Source organism: Stenella coeruleoalba (assembly GCF_951394435.1).
Source record: "Stenella coeruleoalba genome assembly, chromosome: 20".
NCBI lineage: Eukaryota > Metazoa > Chordata > Mammalia > Artiodactyla > Delphinidae > Stenella > Stenella coeruleoalba.
In genome coordinates this window covers 18296717-18317202 of record NC_137166.1, presented here as the reverse complement: position 1 = coordinate 18317202, position 20486 = coordinate 18296717, and the positions used below count along the sequence as shown (strand labels likewise).

At 48.3% G+C, this 20486-nt stretch overlaps 1 long non-coding RNA gene across 2 annotated transcripts in view; it reads left to right on the top strand.

Annotated features, from left to right (window-relative positions):
- The first annotated feature begins 2235 nt into the window (after positions 1 to 2235).
- LOC307179167 overlaps positions 2236 to 20486 on the top strand; it is a 59740-nt gene continuing 41489 nt past the window's right edge. For both annotated transcript variants that reach the window (XR_013825337.1, XR_013825338.1), the window contains exons 1-2: positions 2236 to 2932; positions 10423 to 10575. This is a non-coding gene — a long non-coding RNA (uncharacterized lncRNA). The remainder of the gene's footprint in view (positions 2933 to 10422; positions 10576 to 20486) is intronic.

The following is a 20486-nucleotide window of genomic DNA, read 5'->3' as shown; positions in this document are numbered from 1 at the left end:
CATTCACACTCACACTCTGACCCGCACCCTCACCCATGTAAACACACTGTGACACATACAAATACACTCGAATCCTGGAACCAAATTTGACCTAACACGGCTGATGGAGCAGGGTTGGGGGGTCCAGGCAGGATGCCCTTACGGCCCCTGGCCCACTCATGCCTCCTAAACCCTGGACCCCTCCTCGAGAGGCGGAGCCCCTGGCTTGTCCACGTTCTCGTGGTCACAGGTCTTGGAACGCCGCACAGAAGGGACCCTGGCTACCATCGCACACACGGCATCCTGGGTGCTGGACCGGCGAGGGTGGTGGTGTGCAGGGAAGAAGGGTGTGGGGCATAGTGCCCTGCCCGGCGCAGCCGCCTCCTCCCTTGGGATTTTCCATCCCGACTCGCGCGGGCCCGCGAGGAGCGAGCGCGCTTTGTCTCCCGCCTGGTTTCTGGCACGTTTCCGCAGAAGCTCCCCGCGCCGCGCCCGAAGCCTCCCCCACCCCCCACTCCCCTGGCCGCGCCCCCCGCCCAGCCAGTGGCGCAGGCCCGCCAGTGCGGCGTCCGCGGCTTTGTCCTCTCGCGGATGCCGGGGCCACGCGCGAAAGCCCTGCGCCCGGAGCGGCCGCCGCATAGCCAGGACACAGGTCTCGGCAGCGGGGTCTGAGGCGCACCCCGCGCCGAGCAGAACAGCCCGAGGGTCTATGGGCGCGGGGGGCGTCTGCTTGGAGCTCCAGGGCGCTTGAGAGGGGGACTAGGCCTGTCCCGCCCAGCATGTGCCCATCCAGGTCTGGCTCCCCTCTGCGGTTCAGCAGCCAGGGTCTCCGGGGTGGGGCGGGGCGGGGAGGGGAGGGTCGTCTCGACTTAGGGTCCCTGGCCTGGATCCAGTTAGAGGGCCAAGTCGATAAGGCCCGGGAGCGGAGAGGTCGGGAGGGGTTCTTCAATCCCTTTTACTTTTCCCCATCGCACACCCCACACCCAGGCCACCCCGACCTTAGGCACAGGGCCCAGATCGCAGAGGACCCGGAGAATCCGTCAGGGCTCTCCTGTACCGGCGACTCCTAACAGGGTGGGGAGGGGTCTCCCGGCCTTTGCCCCTCACATCCCATTCCCCCTACCCCCCCATAACCTAGGCGGGTCCAGCTGGGAGGGGAAAGAGTCGTCTGGCTCCATCTTCATCCCGTCCCCCCTTTTCACAAAACCCTAGGCTTCGGGAGAGGGGTGGGTACGAGGAAGGGTCTTCCTGACATCCCCAAACAGCCCTTCCTCAGGAGGGTCTGAGCGGAGGAGGAGGAATACCGCGGTTTCATCCATCACATCCAGACCCTCTTTGTAAGCTCAAGCAGCCGAGGTGTGGGGAAGGGTCCACCTGACTCCGATTCTTTCATCCCGGAACACTCCCTGCCATCCTCAATAATCCAAGCAGCCTCGACTTCAGGCACAGGCGGAGGGAGGCTCCAAGCTCTCAACGCCCTCTCAAGAGAGATGGTGGGGTAGGTCCCCAGCCCTCGCCCCTCACGCTTAAGAGCCTCCTCCACCATAAGACAAAAACTAACCAAAGCTGCTCCGACCTCAGGTGCCGGGGCCACAGGGAGGCACACGAGGGGTCAGTCAGCAGCTCTCCGGGACAGATGGTCTTGAGGGCGGTGAGGTCCCATCAACTCCCCAGGCCCTCTAACGCCTCAATTCATTCCTTCCTCAATAAAACAAAAGCGAATCCAGCAGCACCGACCTCAGAGATGCGGAAGGGCGGTCGGCGCCCGGCAGCGCATCCAGCTCCTCCGGGCTCCTCACGGCTTCGGCTTCCAGGCGGAGGGCTCTCGACGCGGGGCGGCGGCGGCGGCGGCAGAGAAGGCTGAGACCGCTCCTCTTCGCTCCGGAGCCTCCCTCGGACTCAGCACCTGGAGCGGCGAACAGCTCCGCGCCTCATTCCGCTGACCCCGCCTCCTCCGTGCCTCCGTAGCCAATAGAGACCCGAGCCCCGCCCAGGGGTCGCCCATTGTGGGGGCACATCTCCCCTCCCTTCGGCCCCGCCCGCGGGTTCTTCTGTCTCTCTTGCTAGACCAAATCCCCGAGAGCCCGCCGGTGTTTTCGTACAGCCTTCTGGAACTTGTAGTCCTTTAAGGACGCGGAGTGGGCTCATGTCTCGGGCAGATAATGAGAGATAGACTGCATTTCCCAGGGTGCATTGACAAAACAGAGGCGCTGAGGAGGGCGGGAGGACTGTTTCTATAGCAAAGGCGACTGGTTGGGGACGGCTGACGGAGTAATGGGGCAGGCCGCCGGACCCTCGAAGGATTGTGCGTGACTTCGGGCAGCCTCCTTTGGGAGGCCGTTTCCATTCTCTTTTCACCTCGGTCCCCACCCCGGGACTCTGGGCCTCAGTTTTCTTATCTGGAAAGAAGGGCGTGGAGTCGTCTCCCCGCCCACACTCCGCGGTGTTAGGGCAAACCGAGGGCGAGCTGCCCAGCAAAGGTGAGAGAGGATGGAGACCTTCGGCTTGCGAGTGGAAGGGGCGCATTCTGAACTTTACCCCTTTGTTTTTGCTTCTGTCTTGTCATAGAGGAGCGCTTTGTTTTTGGTCATTTTCCTTGGGCCATCAAGGCCTTCTCATCCCGGATTCTGGCCTCCTTCACGCCACGCCCCGTACCGCAGCGTCTCCCACAGCGTAGCCAGAGGGCGCTTCTGCTTAAAACCCTTCACCAGTCTTCCCATTGCCTCCGGAATTAAACCCACATTCCTCAGTGTCAATCTAAAGGCCCTTCAGGATCTGGACTCCACCTTCTTGCAACACTCTGAACTTCTCTGGAAGCTGGGAAGCCCTAAGCAATTGTTCTCTCACGTGGGTCCCTCCACCCTGCACTCAGCTAATGCCTCACACTCTTCAAGCCCCAGCCTAGACGCTGCCTCCTCAGTGAAGCCTTCCCAGATGCCCGGCTCCATATGAGGTACCTCACCTTGTGTTTGAGCAGCACCCTCTACTTCCCCCATTCTACTTATGTATTTGAGTATCTGTCTTCCATATTAGATTATAAGATCCACAGAGCAGGGACCGTGTCTATATTATTCACACTTACAGTCCAGTGCCTGTAGTGTCTGTTGCATGGTAGGTACTCAGTAGATATTTGTTGAATTGAAAATGAATGTATTGTAACTGAATTTCGCATGATCTTGATCTCCTGTGGTTAGGCATTTCCCATTGCTGAAAGTCTTCAACTAGAGGGATACCACCGCCTTGAAGAAATGTTTATGTTATTCAAACAATGGATTGAAATTTTGCCTGAGTGCTTTGAGGGCCTTTCCAGTCCTGTGACGCAAGGGAGTGATAGATTCATGTCTATCATTCCTTGGAAGTTCTGTCAGTTCTCCCCTAAATGTCATCAGTTCTTCATGTTCCTCTATTTCTAGCTGTTGGCCCTTCTTCTTTCTGTGCCTAAACACCCTACCTCCCACTCCCTTTCTGGGAAAGATCTTTTGCTCCTGTCAGTTATGGAGTAAAGGCAGTCTGAGATCCCTGCCCTTCTTTCAGCCCTCTGCTCAGCATCATAGGGCCCTGGTGGTGATATCCCACCTTGCTAGGTAGCATCTTTTCTGATTCTTTTTCCACTCAGGGCCCTGGTGTTGGCCAGATGGTCCAGTTAATCCCACACATGCTTCATATGTCACCACATCCAGACATTCTGGATATATCTTAGCTAAAGCATTCTTGGGAGAATGCCTTAATAAATGGGAATAGTTAATTTGTGGCCAAAGAAGTAACCAGGGAGGCTATTACCCTGAACCTGATTCAGACCAAAAAGACAGAGCCTGAGAAAGCAACCCTGCCATCCTTGCGCTGATGATATCCAGGGAGGGAAGGCTAGAATGGGGGAAGGAGTCAAATGGATTGCACTTAGGAAAGAACTAACAGGACTTATAACTAACAGGCAGAGGGGCTTTGATCCTGGCTAAACCATAAGGAAAGACCTTTGGAGCTAGGCGGACAGATAGTGGGGGGGCTCATTACTGAAGATGAGAAAACTGTAGGAGGTAGGAGGAAATGGGGTTTGTGCTGACACAGAGTGCCTAATTTTGTGGATGCAGTGAGAGCAGAGGTTGTTGGAAAAGTGGGAAGGGGAGGACTACACCACAGGGTGGACACCAGCACAGCATCGGCAGAGTATCAGCAGAGGGCTACCAAAGAAGACCGCCTGGAGCAACAGTTGAAACTCTAGAGGTCAGTTTAGCCCTTCAGGAGTAGTGCTAGTTTTCAGGAAATTGTTATAACTAGGGTACAAGTCAGGGTTCCACGATTCTCCCAGAAAGCAGGGACTAAAATAGCATCGGCCCAGCCAAGCAGATTCAGAAACCTGGATTCTAATTCTGACTTTGCCTCTGATTAGAGGTATGACCCTGGGCTGGACCTGTTTCTTCAGTTGTAAAATGCTATTTATTGGTGGTAGGGATCAGGTAATAAGGTGGAGGTGGGGGAATTCAAGCCCACTTACTAGCTGTGGGACCTTGTACACACTACCTTCTCAGATCTACAGTTTGCTAATTTGACAGTGTTGTAATGGAGAAGTGAGATGCCTTATGTAAAGCACTTCATAAATATTAAGCACTTAATGAATGTTTGTCTGTTTCCACATTCTTCATCTTGGATTATCAGTAGTTGGTTTGATTGTGAACAAATAGGCAGGAGGTAATGTCCTGGGCAATCTGGGTTCAAATCCCCATTCTCTCTCTTATTAGTTGTATGATTTTGGTCGGGCATATGCTCAATATATTTGTTTTGTCTTTTTTAAGGAGTGGTTTGAGAGCAGAGAATTGTGAGAGAAAGGAATTCTAGATGCTTATAAGCTAGAGTTGCAAAGGATTCCAGGGGAACACTGAGCTAGCCTGCTCCCTTGTCAGAGAGGCAAAAGGTCTCAGTGAAGTTCCATAGGTCTTCTAATTCATTAACAAGGGGATTAACCAGAATGCTGAATCTCAGACACGGGGCTGGAGTGATTAATCAGGGGTGGCTCCTCTCAGTATATCAGGCTGAGAAATATAACTTTATTCTAATGATAATGAAGGTTTTTGAGAAGATGTGCATTTTGAAAAGGTCTAGGGCCTGTGTGGAAAATGACCAGGAGAACATGAGGCTTAGATGTAGGTTGCAAGCTGCTGCAGTGATCAAGCACGGCATCAATGAAGATGGAAAAAAGGGGTAGATCTGAGATGTATTAAGGAGGTAAATATTCAGGGAATTCCCCGGCAGTCCAGTGGTTAGGATTCAATGCTTTCACTGCCATGGGCCTGGGTTCAATCCTGGTCAGAGAACTAAGATCCCATAAGACGCGCAATGTGGCCAAAAAAAAAAAAAAAAAGAAATATCAAGAGGACTTTGTGAGTGATGAGCTGAGGGTGTGGCAGAAAGTGGTGAGTCAAGGGTGAGGCCCAGGTGTCTGCCTTGGGTAACTAGGTGAATGCATGGTGGTGCTTTCCGCTGAGGTACGGAATAGTAAAGGAGTAGGTTTAGGCAGGAAGAGGAGGAGGTGAGTTTGAGGTGAGTGGGACATCAGGTGAGAGGTCCATTAGGTGATTCGGAGCTTATCTTGGGAGAATGCCTTAATATATGGGAGTAACTAATTCATGGCCAAAGAAGAAGCAATCAGGGAGACTATTACCCTGAACCTAATTCAAATAAAAAAGACAGAGCCTGAGAGCCTGTCATCCTTGAGAGATCTGATCTGGAGAAAGAACCTTAAGTTATCACGTTCTTAATATATACATCATAACTGAAGCCATGGAAGTGAATGAAATCCTTCAGTAGAGAGGGTGAAAGAGAAGACCAAAATCCCTTGGGAAATGCCAACATTTAAGGGACAAATAGAGGAAGAGGAGCCCAGAAGTAAAGGTGAGAACAGAGAGATAGGAAGAAAACCAAAGAATGGTGTGCCACAGAAGCCAAATGGAGGAAGTGAAGTGACGTGCTGTAGAACAGTCTAGTAAGCCAAAGTCTGAACAACTGAACCCCAGATTTAGCAACACAGAGGTCACTGGCAATCTTGGAGAGAGTAGTTTCAATGGAGCAGCAGGGGCAGCAGTCTGAGTGTGTGAGAAGTGGATGTAGATAACTCTTGTTAGTGGTTTTGAAGGGGAGGAGAGAAAACGAGAAAGGATATAGAGTTAGGAGACAGTTTTAAGTTGGGAGAGATTAGGACATTTAAAAATGCTCATGGGGAAAAGCCAGTATATGGACGGTTGAGGTTACAGGGAAGAGAAGGGTTGAAGGATGAAGTGAGGTCAGCAAGAGGATGGGAGGTGGTGGGGTTCAGAGTGAGCCTCAGGTGGGAGAAGGGAAAGGAAGGAGTTGGAGACGCAGGTAGGTCAGCAGTTTGGTAAGTAGGTAGTTGGGAGGTGGGCTCAGGAAATGGAGGGAATTCACACCTGATAGCCATTACTTGTGATGGGAGGCAAGGATATCTACTCAGTGTGAGGAAATGGGATGGGGTGGGAAGCTTGGAGAAAGAGCAAAATGTTCAAGATGGCTGCTACGGAAAAGAGGAGGGAAAGCTAATAGCAACCCACAGAGACTGCAGGGCGGTGGTAAGGGACTGCTGAGGCTGGAGGCCATGGGTTTGTGGGGGCACTAATCTATGAGGTATGGGCTTTCTTCAGCATCCCATCAGCCCTGAGATAGGCATGGAGAAGGCTACTGGTGAGGCTGATCCAGGGCTGGGCTTTGCTGGACAAGGGAGACAGTTCTTTAAGGAAGTTGAAGATGCTGGCAAGAGAGGTGGAAGAGGTAGTCCACCAAGAGGAAGGAGGGGAAGCCAGATTGGAGGGGTGGGGTTCTCAGTGGAGTGAGAGAATAGATGTGATGGGTGGGAGAGAAGAGCAGGGAGGGCAGGCATGTTGGTCAGAGGTAGAGGAGCTATGGGCAGGGGCAAAGTGGCTGGATTGGACAGAGGAGATCATGGGTTTGAAAGGCAAATTTGTTGGATGGGTCATTGGCAAGTCTTCCAGGAGGATGACTGCTTTGAAGGAGAGAGGAAGTCTGGTAGCCCTTTGCCAAACTGTACATTGAGTGAGAAGTTAACAGGTGATAGCCAGGAGGAGGGTTAGGGTGCAGAGCACTCTGGCATGAGTGTCACAGTAATCAAGATGTTGGGAGCTAAGAAGGAGCCCTCTCACCCAGGGCATGATGGATAAGAAGGAAGAGAAGCAATAAGCTTTCTCATATATTTTCACAGAAGTATCATCTCAACATCATCTACACATGATCAGTTTTATATACACCTAAAAGGCAGAGTGTCTAGGAATAAAATTAACCAAACCAAAAAAAACAATTCCAGGTTTCATGATGAAGTTTTATCAACCAAGTTCAATGGTAGTGATTCCTGCATTTATATTTTGGTATAGTTTGTAGTTTTAAGTACGTGCATATCAACTAGAAAACGTGTTTAACAATTTTGCAAATTTCGTTTCTTAGCAACTATTTGTTTTCTCAGTTTAGAACATAAATTAGAGAACTTGTGTTGACTTTGTTTTTCAAATGTAGAGTTTAGAGCTTAATTCACGCGTTTGAAATGACATGAATTTGAAATGTAGCCATTTTCCTTTCTGCATCCTTGAAAAGGATTACAAGGATTTTATTAGTCTTTCAGATAATCTTTCTGGCACATACAGACTTGCCACAAGGGTCGCCTATCAGTAATGTTGGATTGTGAGTGATGCTGCAGAAGTGTTGTGTATGAGATATTTAAGACGAGTCAAATAAGCAGCCAACTTTAGGGTTTCCCAAACAGCAGCTCAGTTTATAATTAAGGGACTTGGTATAGAATATGGGCTTCCCTGGTGGCACAGTGGTTGAGAGTCCGCCTGCCGATGCAGGGGACACGGGTTCGTGCCCCGGTCCGGGAAAGATCCCACATGCCACGGAGCGGCTGGGCCCGTGAGCCATGGTCGCTGAGCCTGCGCGTCCTGAGCCCGTGCTCTGCAACGGGGGAGGCCACAATAGTGAGAGGCCCGCGTACCGCAAAAAAAAAAAAAAAAAAAAAAAAAAGAATATGAAATGTGCATCTAAATGTTAGTTGAGCAAAATTACCTCTGTAATCTCTAAAGAAAAAAGGACAGGGCTTCCCTGGTGGCGCAGTGGTTGGGAGTCCGCCTGCTGATGCAGGGGACGCAGGTTCGTTCCTGGTGTGGGAGGATCCCACGTGCCGCGGAGCGGCTGGGCCCGTGAGCCATGGCCGCTGGGCCTGCGCATACGGAGCCTGTGCTCCGCAACGGGAGAGGCCACAGCAGTTAGAGGCCCACATACCGCCAAAAAAAAAAAAGAAAAAAAAGGACAAAATCAGTTAATTGCTCTGGATAATCTCTGTCTTTTTTTTTTTTTTTAAACAGTGTTATTTAAAAATACTTTTGTATGGGGGTAATTCCCTGGCAGTCCAGTGGTTAGGACTCGGTGCTTTCACTGGGTTCAATCCCTGGCCTGGGAACTAAGATCCTGCGCAGCGTGGCCAAAAAAAAAAAAACAAAAAACTTCTGTATTGTTGATATGTTGATATGTCTTTGTAATCTTGAAACAGACCTGCTATTCCAGCCCCTTAAAGCAGGGAGTGCTCAGAAAATATTTTGTGAATCAACTCATTAATGTTATGATAATCTGTCCATTGTTTAAAATTCTTCCTTTCATCTTAAACTTTCATAAAATATTCTTATAAAAGGAGTGATTCCTTTTAAACATAAGTCAGATCATGTCACACCTCTGTAAAAATGCCTCCAGTGGCTTCTTTGTCTCTTTGAGCGCAAGTCTTTCAGTCTTTATGATGGCTTGCAGGGCCATATACACTCTGACTCCTGTAGCTTCTCTGCCTCATCTCCCAGGCTCCTGCTGCTCAGCTCATTGACCTCCATGTTATTCCTTGATTGCATCAAGTACACTTTGGCCTCAGGGCCTTTGCACTTGCTGTTCCCTCTGCTTGAAAGATCTTCCCTAGATATCCTCACGGACATCCCATATAAAATGGCAGCCTTTCCTCTCCTGGCACTCTCTATCCCCGCTTCCTGCTTTTTTTCTCCGATAGCACTTACTACCACCTGACATATTATACATTGTTTTACTTATCCGTTTATTGTCTGTCTCTTCCCCACTCTCACTCCTCCATTAACCCACTAGAATGAACTCTCCTTTAGGGTAGAGACTGTGTCTATTTTGTTTACTGCTCTACTCACAGCACATGGCGCAGCACCTGGTACATAACAGGTACTCAGAAAAACATGGTGAATGAATAAGAATAATATTATCATCCCTAGTACATGATCCTAACATCTATTTTTATTTTTCCATGTAGTCCACCTGTAGGACACATGTATTTAATACTTCATATTCTGGAAATCATAGATTAAGTATAATTTTGAGTTCTGCTTGTTTTTTTCAACATGTAATAAGCATTTTCCCTTGCTAAGATTGAATTCTTTTCTCAATTGTTCATTCTCTCATTCATTCAACAAATAGCTAATGAGGCTTTTCTATGTTCCAGACAGTGCTGGGACTACAGTAGTAAATAGGATGCAGGACTTGCCCTCGAGGAACAGAGATTCTTTATAAACACCATCTGTAATGATTGCCTAATATTCCATCAAACACTATACTATACTTAACCGCTCTCCTATTTGAGACTTTTTGTTTATTATTAATAATGATGTAATGAATATCTCCAAATATATACCAATTACCCTTTACAAATTATTCTTTAAGGTAGATTCCTGAGTGAACAGTTATTGGGGTAAAGGATTAAATATGCTTTTGGTTTCTTTAAGATTTTTTTTTTTTGATGTGGACCATTTTTAAAGTCTTTATTGAATTTGTTACAATATTGCTTCTGCTTTATGTTTTGGTTTCTTGGCCCTGGGGTATGTGGGGTCTTAGTTCCCTAACCAGGGATCGAACCTGCACCCCCTGCATTGGAAGGCGAAGTCTTAACCACTGGAGCACCAGGGAAGTCCTGCTGTTGGTATTTTGATACCATCTGCCACATTGATTTCAAAAAGTGGTGGTACCCATTTTACCCAACCGCCAGTACGAATGTTCCAGCTTTATCACAACCTCTCCAGTACTGGACATTACTTTTCAGTTTTGACTCATGTAACATATAAAATGACCTTTCCTTTTATTTTTGCATATAATTGATGTCTAGTAAGAGTGCATATTTTTGGTTTTCTTCTTTTGTCATTGTTTAGTTCAGTGGGTCCCTAGGAGGCTCTTGGAGGGTGATTGTAGATTGTGCCCAATGTTTACACACATTGTTGGCTTATAGTATCTTAGAGTTGGACGGGACTGTATTCATCATCCAATTCAACTAAAATTTCTGATAGATGGCTTTCCAGCCTCTGTTTGTATACCCCTGGCAATGGGGACCTCACCACCTCACAAGGAAACCTGTCTTGTTTTTGCCCTGTTCTACAGGTGTTGACCTGGCATGCAGTCCCTGTGGCTCCTGTGTGGCCCCATTTCTGCCCTCTGAAGCAACAGAGTCCACGCACCAGATGTTACAAAACCTCCCTACCTTGGCTGCCCATCTCTGCAAATATGTGACCAGACTAGAGTGGTCAACCCCAGGTAAGTCTGGCAGGCCCAGAGGCCAAGACGCTGTCCCACTCACAAGTCTGCAGTGGCTGTGTCAGCAACCTCTTTAGCTGGGTTCATATGAACCTCAAGGTCAGCTGAGATTCTAAGACCTTCTTTACATGACCTGAAGCCAAAACTAGTTCCTCTTATCCCACGCTTCTGCAGTTGATGTTTTTTTTTTTTTTAGATGTTGGGGGTAGGAGTTTATTAATTAATTAATTAATTTTTGCTGTGTTGCATCTTCGTTTCTGTGCGAGGGCTTTCTCTAGTTGCGGCAAGCGGGGGCCACTCTTCATCGCTGTGCGTGGGCCCCTCACTATCGCGGCCTTTCTTGTTGCAGAGCACAGGCTCCAGATGCGCAGGCTCAGTAGTTGTGGCTCACGAGCCCAGTTGCTCCGCGGCATGTGGGATCCTCCCAGACCAGAGCTCAAACCCGCGTCCCCTGTATTAGCAGGCAGGCTCTCAACCACTGAGCCACCAGGGAAGCCCCTGCAGTTGACCTTTTTAAACCTGAAAGCAAGACTTTTCTTTTCTCCCTGTTTTATTTCAATGTGTTGGTAGAGAAGCTGCCCTGGTCGACTCCTGCCATCTAAAATGGGGATAATGAGAGTCATTCTGACAACTTCATGTGTTGGTGTGATGATTGAATGAGTTGCAGAGTTGGACATTTTTCACTCATTTTGGTTGCCTGGCAGCTGAGCCTCCTTCCTGTGCTTGAGGAATTCCGCGCATCATGAGGTGGAGCCATTTTCCTTTGCAGCTAAGGCCTGGGCATCGGCCTCAGGCTCAGGCTTCTCCAGTCAGACAAGCCCCCCATCCCCATGCCACCCCTCACCAGTTTTGAATTGGAAGCCAGTGGCAGCAAAGGAGCAGAGTCTGCTTTACAACCCTTTTAGTGACTTGATGGGTGCAATCTCAGTTTCCAGTGACAGCAGTTTTACGGGCACCATCGAGCATAAGGGTGTCTGTGGTGTAGGTAGCAGGGACAGTATGCTAGACTCTGTAGTCATGATGATGTCTCCTTAAACCATTGCTGAGTTAGGGTTTGGGGCATTGTTCCTGACTCTGTGCTTCCAAGTCTGAGTCTCAACTCTCCTGGAGATTTTGTGAGCTATATAAGGTTATGAAAAGTGCATTGAAAAATGCTAAGCACCACACATATACAAGATATTATTGTTTGGGATTTTGATACTTAAGTAGTGGACATGAGGGGAATGGGGGGAGGTTCGCCTGAGCTCTTTACCTGCTGAGAATTCAGACAGGTTTAGACATGCCTGGAAAGCTGGCTGGTGGGAGGGTGTGATGGCAGGAACTTGTGGGCTAGACACTGGCTCAACAATTAAAGGCTGACCGCCTTTAATTCCAAGGCCGTTGGAATGGAGATGGCAGTTGCCAGAGGGCCTGCTGGGCATACACAAGGGGACTGGCTACTTGCCTTCTCCTACCCTTGGGCCATTACCAAAAGCCAGGGCCAGGAGGTGGGGCTAGGCTATAACGCAGGTCACCTGTGGCTGTGCAGTTGCCCCTGGGGTATCCTCACTGGGGTGCAAGAGGAAACCTGTCTGAATATGCCCCCCACCTGGAACCACAGGAGGGTTTATGAGTAGGTTGGAATTCCATCTTGGGCTGCCTTCAGGCTGCCGTTTGTCCCACTGGGCTGTGGCTTGGAGCTCTCCAGCCCTGCCTGGCTGTGCCTCTAGAGTCCTGCGTCACAGGCTGCCATCTGAGTCCATCAGCCCTGGATGACCCAGAGTGGGACTGAGGCTAGCACTGCTGCTGTGGTCATTAATGGGCCCTTAGGAGCTTTGTGATGTTGAGTACAGCCTCTCTGGGGACTTCCTATTTTGAACCCCAGATCACTCCCAAATCAGCCTGGCTCGATGTGTATATGTGGGGTTGGTGCTTCTGCCTTAGGGCATTCCCTGAACGCTGAACACTATTACTGGCCTGATCCCTGCCTTTGCCCAGTACCCTGGTGCACCTCCAGGGAGGACCGAGGTCTTGATGTGTCCAAATCAGCCAGAGGTCATGTATTGGGCCTGGACCATGGTCCTGCCTTTCAATGTCTAAGTTACTTTGTGTCAGGTAGTACCCTGGCACTTTACATGCTTCCTCTTATTAAATCTTCACCACAATTCCATGAACTAAGTACCATTATAATTCCCATTTTACAGATAAGGAAACTGAGACCCATAGAGGTTATGGGACTAGCTCAAGGTCAAACAGTCAGTAAGTAGCAGAGCTGAGCTTGTCATTCACCAGCAGAGCCTGAGAATTGCCTTTCCTTCAGCCCATTCCACTGTGGGGCAGCTCTGTCTGTTGAAGTGTTTTCTCTTACATGGAGCTAAAATTTTCTCCCTAAGTCAGTCTTATTCCTGTTTCTGCTTATCCCAGTGGCCCACTGTGGCAGCTCCTGGTCTCCCAGTGTTCTGGCTCAGTTCTCTACTCCATTCATGGTTGGGGTACTTCATCTTCTTCCTCTGGGAATATCTGAACCATTTTGTATCAGCTAAGTCCTTAGGACAATCACTGCAGGAAGATCATGGCTGGGTAGCTCTCTAATTCTCTAGTTACCTTGACTCTAAAGGTACTAGGATCCAGTCTGTCCCACTCCTGAATGGGTTGTGTCAAGAAATAGTCAACCTAGCCACTGGCTGTAGAAGCGACTTGGGAGAAAGTTCTCCTTCACTGAGAAAAATGTCAGAAAAACAGTCAAAACAGTAGAAACAGTATTAATACTATGCTAAGGTTTTTGTTGCTTCTGTCTCCCTGACTGGAATACAGACTTCCTGAGGGCAGGGATTTTTGCTAGTTTTGTTTACTGCTGTATCCCCAGTGCCTAGAATTGTGCCTGGAACACAGTGAATATACAAATATTTGTTGAATGAATGACTACTACAGTTCCACATCCAGTGTCACCTCCTTAGGTTACTAAGTTGTTTTGGAGAATAATGTGATCTCCCCAGCCCATGGCTTTGCATTACCTCACCAGTAGTTTTTCTGATTTTGTTGTGATTTTGATTCATAACCATATGTAAAGTACATTTGATAAATAATCCTGCCTCAAAAACAATTTCCTTTGATCTGGTAAACCTAAGTATAAACTGGAATTTGGTTCAGCTTGGAGAAGAGCAAGGAGGAGTTACCGGATTTCTAGTCTCCTCTATGGAAAAACATTCTGTGACTTTCTGCTTTGAATTTTGAGCTTGAATTCAGAATGTAAATCTACCAGGAAACAACTAAGTGAGAGGAATGTTAGTCTCTACATTTTCTTCTCATTCTCTGTACACAAAAAATACATCTCATTGTTGAAAATGAGAAAATACAGGTAAGCAAAGTGATGAAATTAGAAACCACTTATATTCTCACCATTCAGAGATGGTTATGGCTATTATTTTTCTGTTTATATCGAATATGAAATTAGCTGACATCTGACATGGTGATTGATTCAGTGAAGGAGCTACATTTTTATGAAGAAGAAGAAGGTGAACGTGGGAGATCTGGTTTCCAGCCCAGGTCGACCTGTGCTAAGAGGAGCCCACAGATCTGAGTCCAGCAAGGCACAGGGAGCAAAGATAAATGGATGGAGTCACCTCCAGTTTACATCCCAGAATCTGACCTTGGAGGGTGACCCTAGAAGTACAGGAGGCTAGACTGGGAAGTAAGTGAGAAAAACAACTTTGTTTTTTTTGCTGTACGCGGGCTTTTCACTGTTGCGGCCTCTCCCGTTGCGGAGCACAGGCTCCGGATGCGCAGGCTCAGTGGCCATGGCTCACGGGCCCAGCCGCTCCGCGGCATGTGGGATCTTCCTGGCCCAGGGCACGAACCCATGTCCCCTGCATCGGCAGGCGGACTCTCAACCACTGCGCCACCAGAGAAGCCCAGGAAAACAACTTTGACCTGGCTGAACATCCCGGATTTGACATACAGCAAATTTCATGATATTTTCCTAGAAATGGGATGTTTTCCAAAGATACTGAAGAACTGAAGTTGAGATAATCTTGGAAGAGTTGGCCCAAGGATGACTCTCAGAAAGACAGGCTGTGTAAGCAAGGCTCTGGGAACTGTGAACACAGTGAGGGCTTACGGTGTAATTGGCTGGTTTTCTCTGGACCTGTTCTTTTCCACCCTGATTTTCTAGGGAGGGACCACGTCACTTCTGGTTCATGACTCACTGCAGGAAAATGTGAAGATCTGTGTGACCTGGACCTGAGGTCAAGTTCTTGGGCAACTTAGCACCTTCAAGCTGCCCTATATGGGATTCCTAGGAAGCCTGGGGCATGGGCCAAATAACTCACATTTTTCTTTAAAGTTAATGCAAATTTTGCATTCTTCTCCCTGATATTTGTCTTAATATTAAAGTAATATTTTTAAAAATCTTTAAGTGCAGTTGATATTCTAGGGTGCTAGGCACACAGGCACTTTGTGTAAATGTTTCTTGAATGAATGAATGTTGCTCACTCCCGTCTCTGGGATGCTCTTGCTCAGGCTGTGGCAAGTCTGGAAAAGCATGATGGGACCACTGGGCTGGGAGGTAAAGGATTTAATACTCATTGGGCACCACCTATATGCCAGGTGAATTGCCAGGTTTTTTCCCTACACAGCCTCAGTTTAGTCCTCATAATCCTACCAGGGTCCCTATTTTATAGGCAAGTAGTTGGAGAATCAGAGAAATGAGGTAACTTTCTCAAGGCCTGGAATGGGACAGGACCAAGATGAAAATCATGGTCTGTCTGGGCCTCTGCTCCCTCCATATACCACATGGCCCACTGAGGCCAGCTCACCCGTCAGTTTCTTAGAGACTGCATGGGGAATGCAGCCCACTGCTGTGTCCTGGGGGCATGGAAGAAACTCTACAAATCTATCTTCCTGTACTGAAGGCTGAAAGAACGGGGATCACAGAACTTGACTGTGGCAGGGGAAGGCAGCACCTCTGGGGGTCTGGAGCACATCATTTCATTCCTAAGCTGGCCAAGTTGGGGACCCTGGGATGCTCCATGAAGGAAAGGGCACACTTGCTATGTTATTTCAGGATAACAATCATTCAGGATGGTTGTTGGCATTTGTAGTTCATTTAATCTTTTGAACTTTGTTCCTAGTCTGTTATGGTTCAAGTTCAAGTTTCACTGTCTCCACTCAGCTATGAGTTGAGTGTCCCCAGCTGAGGGACCCACCATGGCTTTGTGGAACTCTCCAAAAGCACAAATTATAAGGTTATTGTAATTCCAGATTATTCACAGATGTCTGGGGGTGGTTGTTAACATGATTATTCAGTGAGGGCATTGCAGTCCCTGAAGCGGACGTGGCTATTTCACCTTCCAAGAAGAGCCCACGATGTCTTTCTCCTCTTTAAGTTAGCGTCATGGCACCCTCAACTCTTACTTCCAAAACTCCTTCCCTAGGACACAAGGCAGGCAGGTGAGTGTGTGTGTGTGTTGGGGGGTGGGTGGATTGGGGACTTGAGCCTAGAGAGCTGGATTCCTTAAGCCATTTATAAGTAGTTGCAAAAGGTAAATATGGTATAAACCCACAATATACAGGCTTAGAGAAGGAGCTGGAAGACTTGTTCCTGGGTGTTAACTAGCAGTGGTGTCTGGGAGGGAGTCCACACATCCTTCAGTTCTTTTACCTGCCTACTTTTTTTACCTTTTCTGATGTGAACATGCATTGCTTTTCTAATAAGAAAAAAGAGAACTATAAACAAGTCCTATTGTTGGATATTTAGGTAATTCTGATTTTTTATGAGTATAAACAGTGCAGAGCAGGAATAATTGCCTGAAAATGAGTTAAAAATTGTAATGCGGGGGCTTCCCTGGTGGTGCAGTGGTTAAGTATCCGCCTGCCAGTACAGGGGACATGGGTTTGACCCCTGGTCTGGGAAGATCCCATATGCTGCGGAGCAACTAAACCCATGCTCCACAACTGCTGAGCCTGCACTCTAAAGCCTGAGAGCCACAACTACTGAGCCCGTGTGACATAACTACTGAAGCTCGCATGCCCAGAGACCATGCTCCGCAACAAGAGGAGCCGCCGTAACGAGAAGCCCGCGCACCGCAACAAAGAGTTGCCCCCGTTTGCCGCAACTGGAGAAAAGCCCGCGCACAGCAACGAAGACTCAATGCAGCCAAAAATAAATAATTTTTTAAAAAAATTGTAAAGCACAAAAAGACCACTTCTCTCAATTCTGAAAAGATGATAAAATTGCTTAAAGATGTTTAAGAGGATTTTAAAACTGCTGCAGTGGTCAGCAGCAGATCCCTATGCAAAAAGCAATGACGAGACATAGTAGTTTTCAACCCAGTCATTCTTTCAATAATGGTTCATCAGGTTGACCAAAATACCACATTTTAGAAACTTGTAAACTTCTCTTTTGAAGCACCTTCAGTACCAGTTACTGGCATGTGGGTGGGAAGTGAAGGCAAGAATCTCATCTGGTTGTTACCTCTGAGTTTGTGGAGTGGACCTGAGGCCCAGACTCATAGGCTGGCAAGGTCGTGTGCCCATAGAAGTCACTTGACCCTGGTGAGTGACCCAGAAGCAAGGTGGGGTGCAGATTGCTACTTCAGTGTTGAAAACATCAACTCCAGTCATTCAAGTGGCTTTTCTATTTAATGTCTTTTAAGTTACAACAACAGACTGTTGTCTCTTATGAAAAAGAAAACTGGAGAAGTCTCTTTTGTCTGCCAACCCCAGCTGTTCCCAGAGCTGCTGTGACCTAACTAGCACTCTCGGTGGCCTTAAGCCCCATGTCCAGCTGCACCCTCTCTGCCTTACCCCCGCCTGGAATCATCCAGCCTTCCATCTTCTCTGTGGGGCTTCAGAGCTGTCAAGCTCTACTGGGACAAAAGAAAATTAGCACCACCACAGAGATTAGCCCGTTTCCAACTCAGCCGGCTCTTTGCCAGTCCTTTTATTAATACCTGGTCAGACATTAATTTCATTCCCCATGGTGGCTGTTTCCTGCTTGTCCGACTCTCCTCAAATTGTCCACCCCACTGCCGTCTCTGTCTCCAGTGACCGCAAAGTCTGCTGCCCTGGGAGAGTGGAGTATATCAGGTTCTCAGCTCCTCACTTCCTTGCTTCTAACAGGATCCACATGACATTTCCAAGACCAACCTTCCTCCTAGGCTTTCCCTCCCACCCTCTCTTGCCTCTTCCAGGACCCAGTTCCATAAATTATCCTCTTTCTCTGATCCTCTAATCCTTCCCTGTTCTTTTCTTCACCCTACAAGCATAATTCTTTCCCATTCTAGAAAATCTTTACTTTCTCTTCCCTGGTACCTCCCACCCTGTCCTTTGAACAAACATCTTGAAAGTAGCCCACATTTTGTGCCTCCATTTCCTTGGCTTCTTTTATTCCCCACCAAGTCTGGATTCTACCCCCATCATTCTACCAATACTGCCCTTGCTGAGGCCACCGGTGGCTTTTAAATTGTCAAATTATTAATGATCTCTTTTCACCTGAACTGACCTACCTCTGTGATATGTGGTCAGTTTCTGTAATGCCTTCTTAAACTCATGATTTCATTGGCTTTTCTTGGCTCCTGATGCTTCCCAGCTGTTTCCTCTGACCTCCCGTCCTCTACCAATCCTTAACTACTGGTGTGCCCCCAGTTTTGTCCTTGACCCTGCTGCTCAGCCTTCCTGCCTCAACGTCTTCCCATGAGATTTTTAGTGAGAAGGGTTTTGGCTGTGGCCAGTGGCTGCCCAGCAGAGTACTTACTGTAGAACCAGAAACTATTAGATCTCTTTGATCTCCAACACAGCACATCAACCTTGACCCAGAAGATTAAATTTCTAGTAGTGGAAATTCGGGCATTGCACCCTTGGTGGATTTGATGCAGCCAAGTCTTGTATGTGATTCTCACATTCACCATAGGGGGCCATCCCCTTCCTGCCCAGGACTCAACCAACCCCGGGGACACAGAGCATGGCTCATGAAGGCTATGCGCCCACAGGGCTGCTCCATGTTATGTTTCAGAGTCTTCCATGTTGACACATGTAGCTCTGATTCATTTGCCTTCATTACTCTAAAGCATTTCACTGCATGGATATACTACCATACCTGTTCTGCTGATGAACATTAAGATTGTTCCTAGTTTTCTGATATTTCCCACAATGTTGTGGTAACGCTCTCATACTTGTCTCCTTTGCGCACATGCTGAGTTTCTCTAGGGTGTGTGTGCATCTTGGACTTTACTAGTGAATGCCAAGTGGCTTTCCAAAGATTGTACAATGTACACTCCTGCCAGCATGAACAGTCCCCAACATTTTAAACCAAAGGTAAAGATGAAAGTGCCACCTGTCTCAGTCTTGGCAGTCCGTCCTCTCGCTTAAACCCTGCTCAGAGAAGTCCCCACACTCCAGAGTGAGGCTGTTTCCAACTTTTGCAGGATTGGAAGTTTCTCCTCTATGAGTGCCTGCTGCCAGGGCCAGCTAAATAATATGTGGGAAGTGTTCAAAAAGCAGGAAAAAGCTTTTTTCTTTTTTCCACAGTTTCTCTCTCAACCTGTAACACTGTTTTTAATTTGTTATTTAATGTTGTGCTACCTCAGGCACAGGGGTTATTCACAGCTCAAGTGCAGCCCCTCATAGTGCCTGGGGCCCTGCCCCTTGACATGGGACACACACCCAACCATGACCCCTCCCGCGCCTGTGCCCAGACCTCTACCAGTGCAGGCATGGCCACTGGGTGGGAGCGGTGCGCAGGTGGTGGGGACCTGTCCCAGGGAGGCGTGACCTCGAGTGAATCAAGGCACTTAGCTCTTGGCACATGCTCTGTTGTCCCATCAGACTTCAACTGCAAAACACAAACTCAAAGACAAAATTATTAAGGATTTCGAGATGATGACCTCAGAGCATTAAATCTGGAGTGCAGAGCCCCGTTTCAACTGCACTGGTCACTCGCCCTTGAAGCCAGCCTGCCTGCCACACCCCTCAAACCCAGGTGCCCGAGGTCCCATCGCCTGCCCTGTTCTGGATTAGCGGAGGACCCAGTGTGAGTTTGTTGAGTTTTATTAGCATAGGCATCATGGTTTCTGTGAAAATGTCCCCCAGTTGTCAAGTTTGTGTCTGTTTGGAGTTTGCGTTCCTCTTTTTGTTCCTCAGTGGCTTCAGCCACTTGACCTGATTCTTCTTTTGGTTCTCTGTTTCTCAGTGGGGCAGTATGTTTGTTCACTACATTTGCAGACATGTCGCTTAGGCCCAGGTACGAAAATAATGTTTAAAACTATATGACGGGGGACTTCCTTGGTGGGACAGTGGTTAAGATTCCGCCTGCCAAGGCAGGGGACACAGGTTCGAGCCCTGGTCCAGGAAGATCCCACATGCCACGGAGCAACTAAGCCTGTGTGCTACAACTACTGAGCCCACGTGCCACAACTCCTGGGGGCCTAGAGCCCGTGCTCTGCAACAAGAGAAGCCACCACAGTGAGAACCCCGGGCACCGCAGTGAAGAGTAGCTCCCGCTCGCCACAACTAGAGAAAGCCTGCGCGCAGCAATGAAGACCCAACACAGCCAAAAATAAATTAATTAATTAATTTTTAAAAAAGGGACTTGCCTGGTGATGCAGTGGTTAAGAATCTGCCAATGCAGGGGACACAGGTTCGATCCCTGGTCCAGGAAGATCCCACATGCCATGGAGCAACTAAGCCTGTGCACCACAACTACTGAGCCTGTGCACTAAAGCCCGAGAGCCACAACTACTGAGCCCGTGTGCCACAACTACTGAAGCCTGCACGCCTAGAGCCCGTGATCCGCAACAAGAGAAGCCACTGCAATGAGAAGTCCGCGCACCGCAATGAAGAGTAGCTCCCGCTCGCCACAACTAGAGAAAGCCCGTGCATAGCAACAAAGACCCAACGCAGCCAAAAATAAATAAGTAAATTTTTTAAAAAACCCT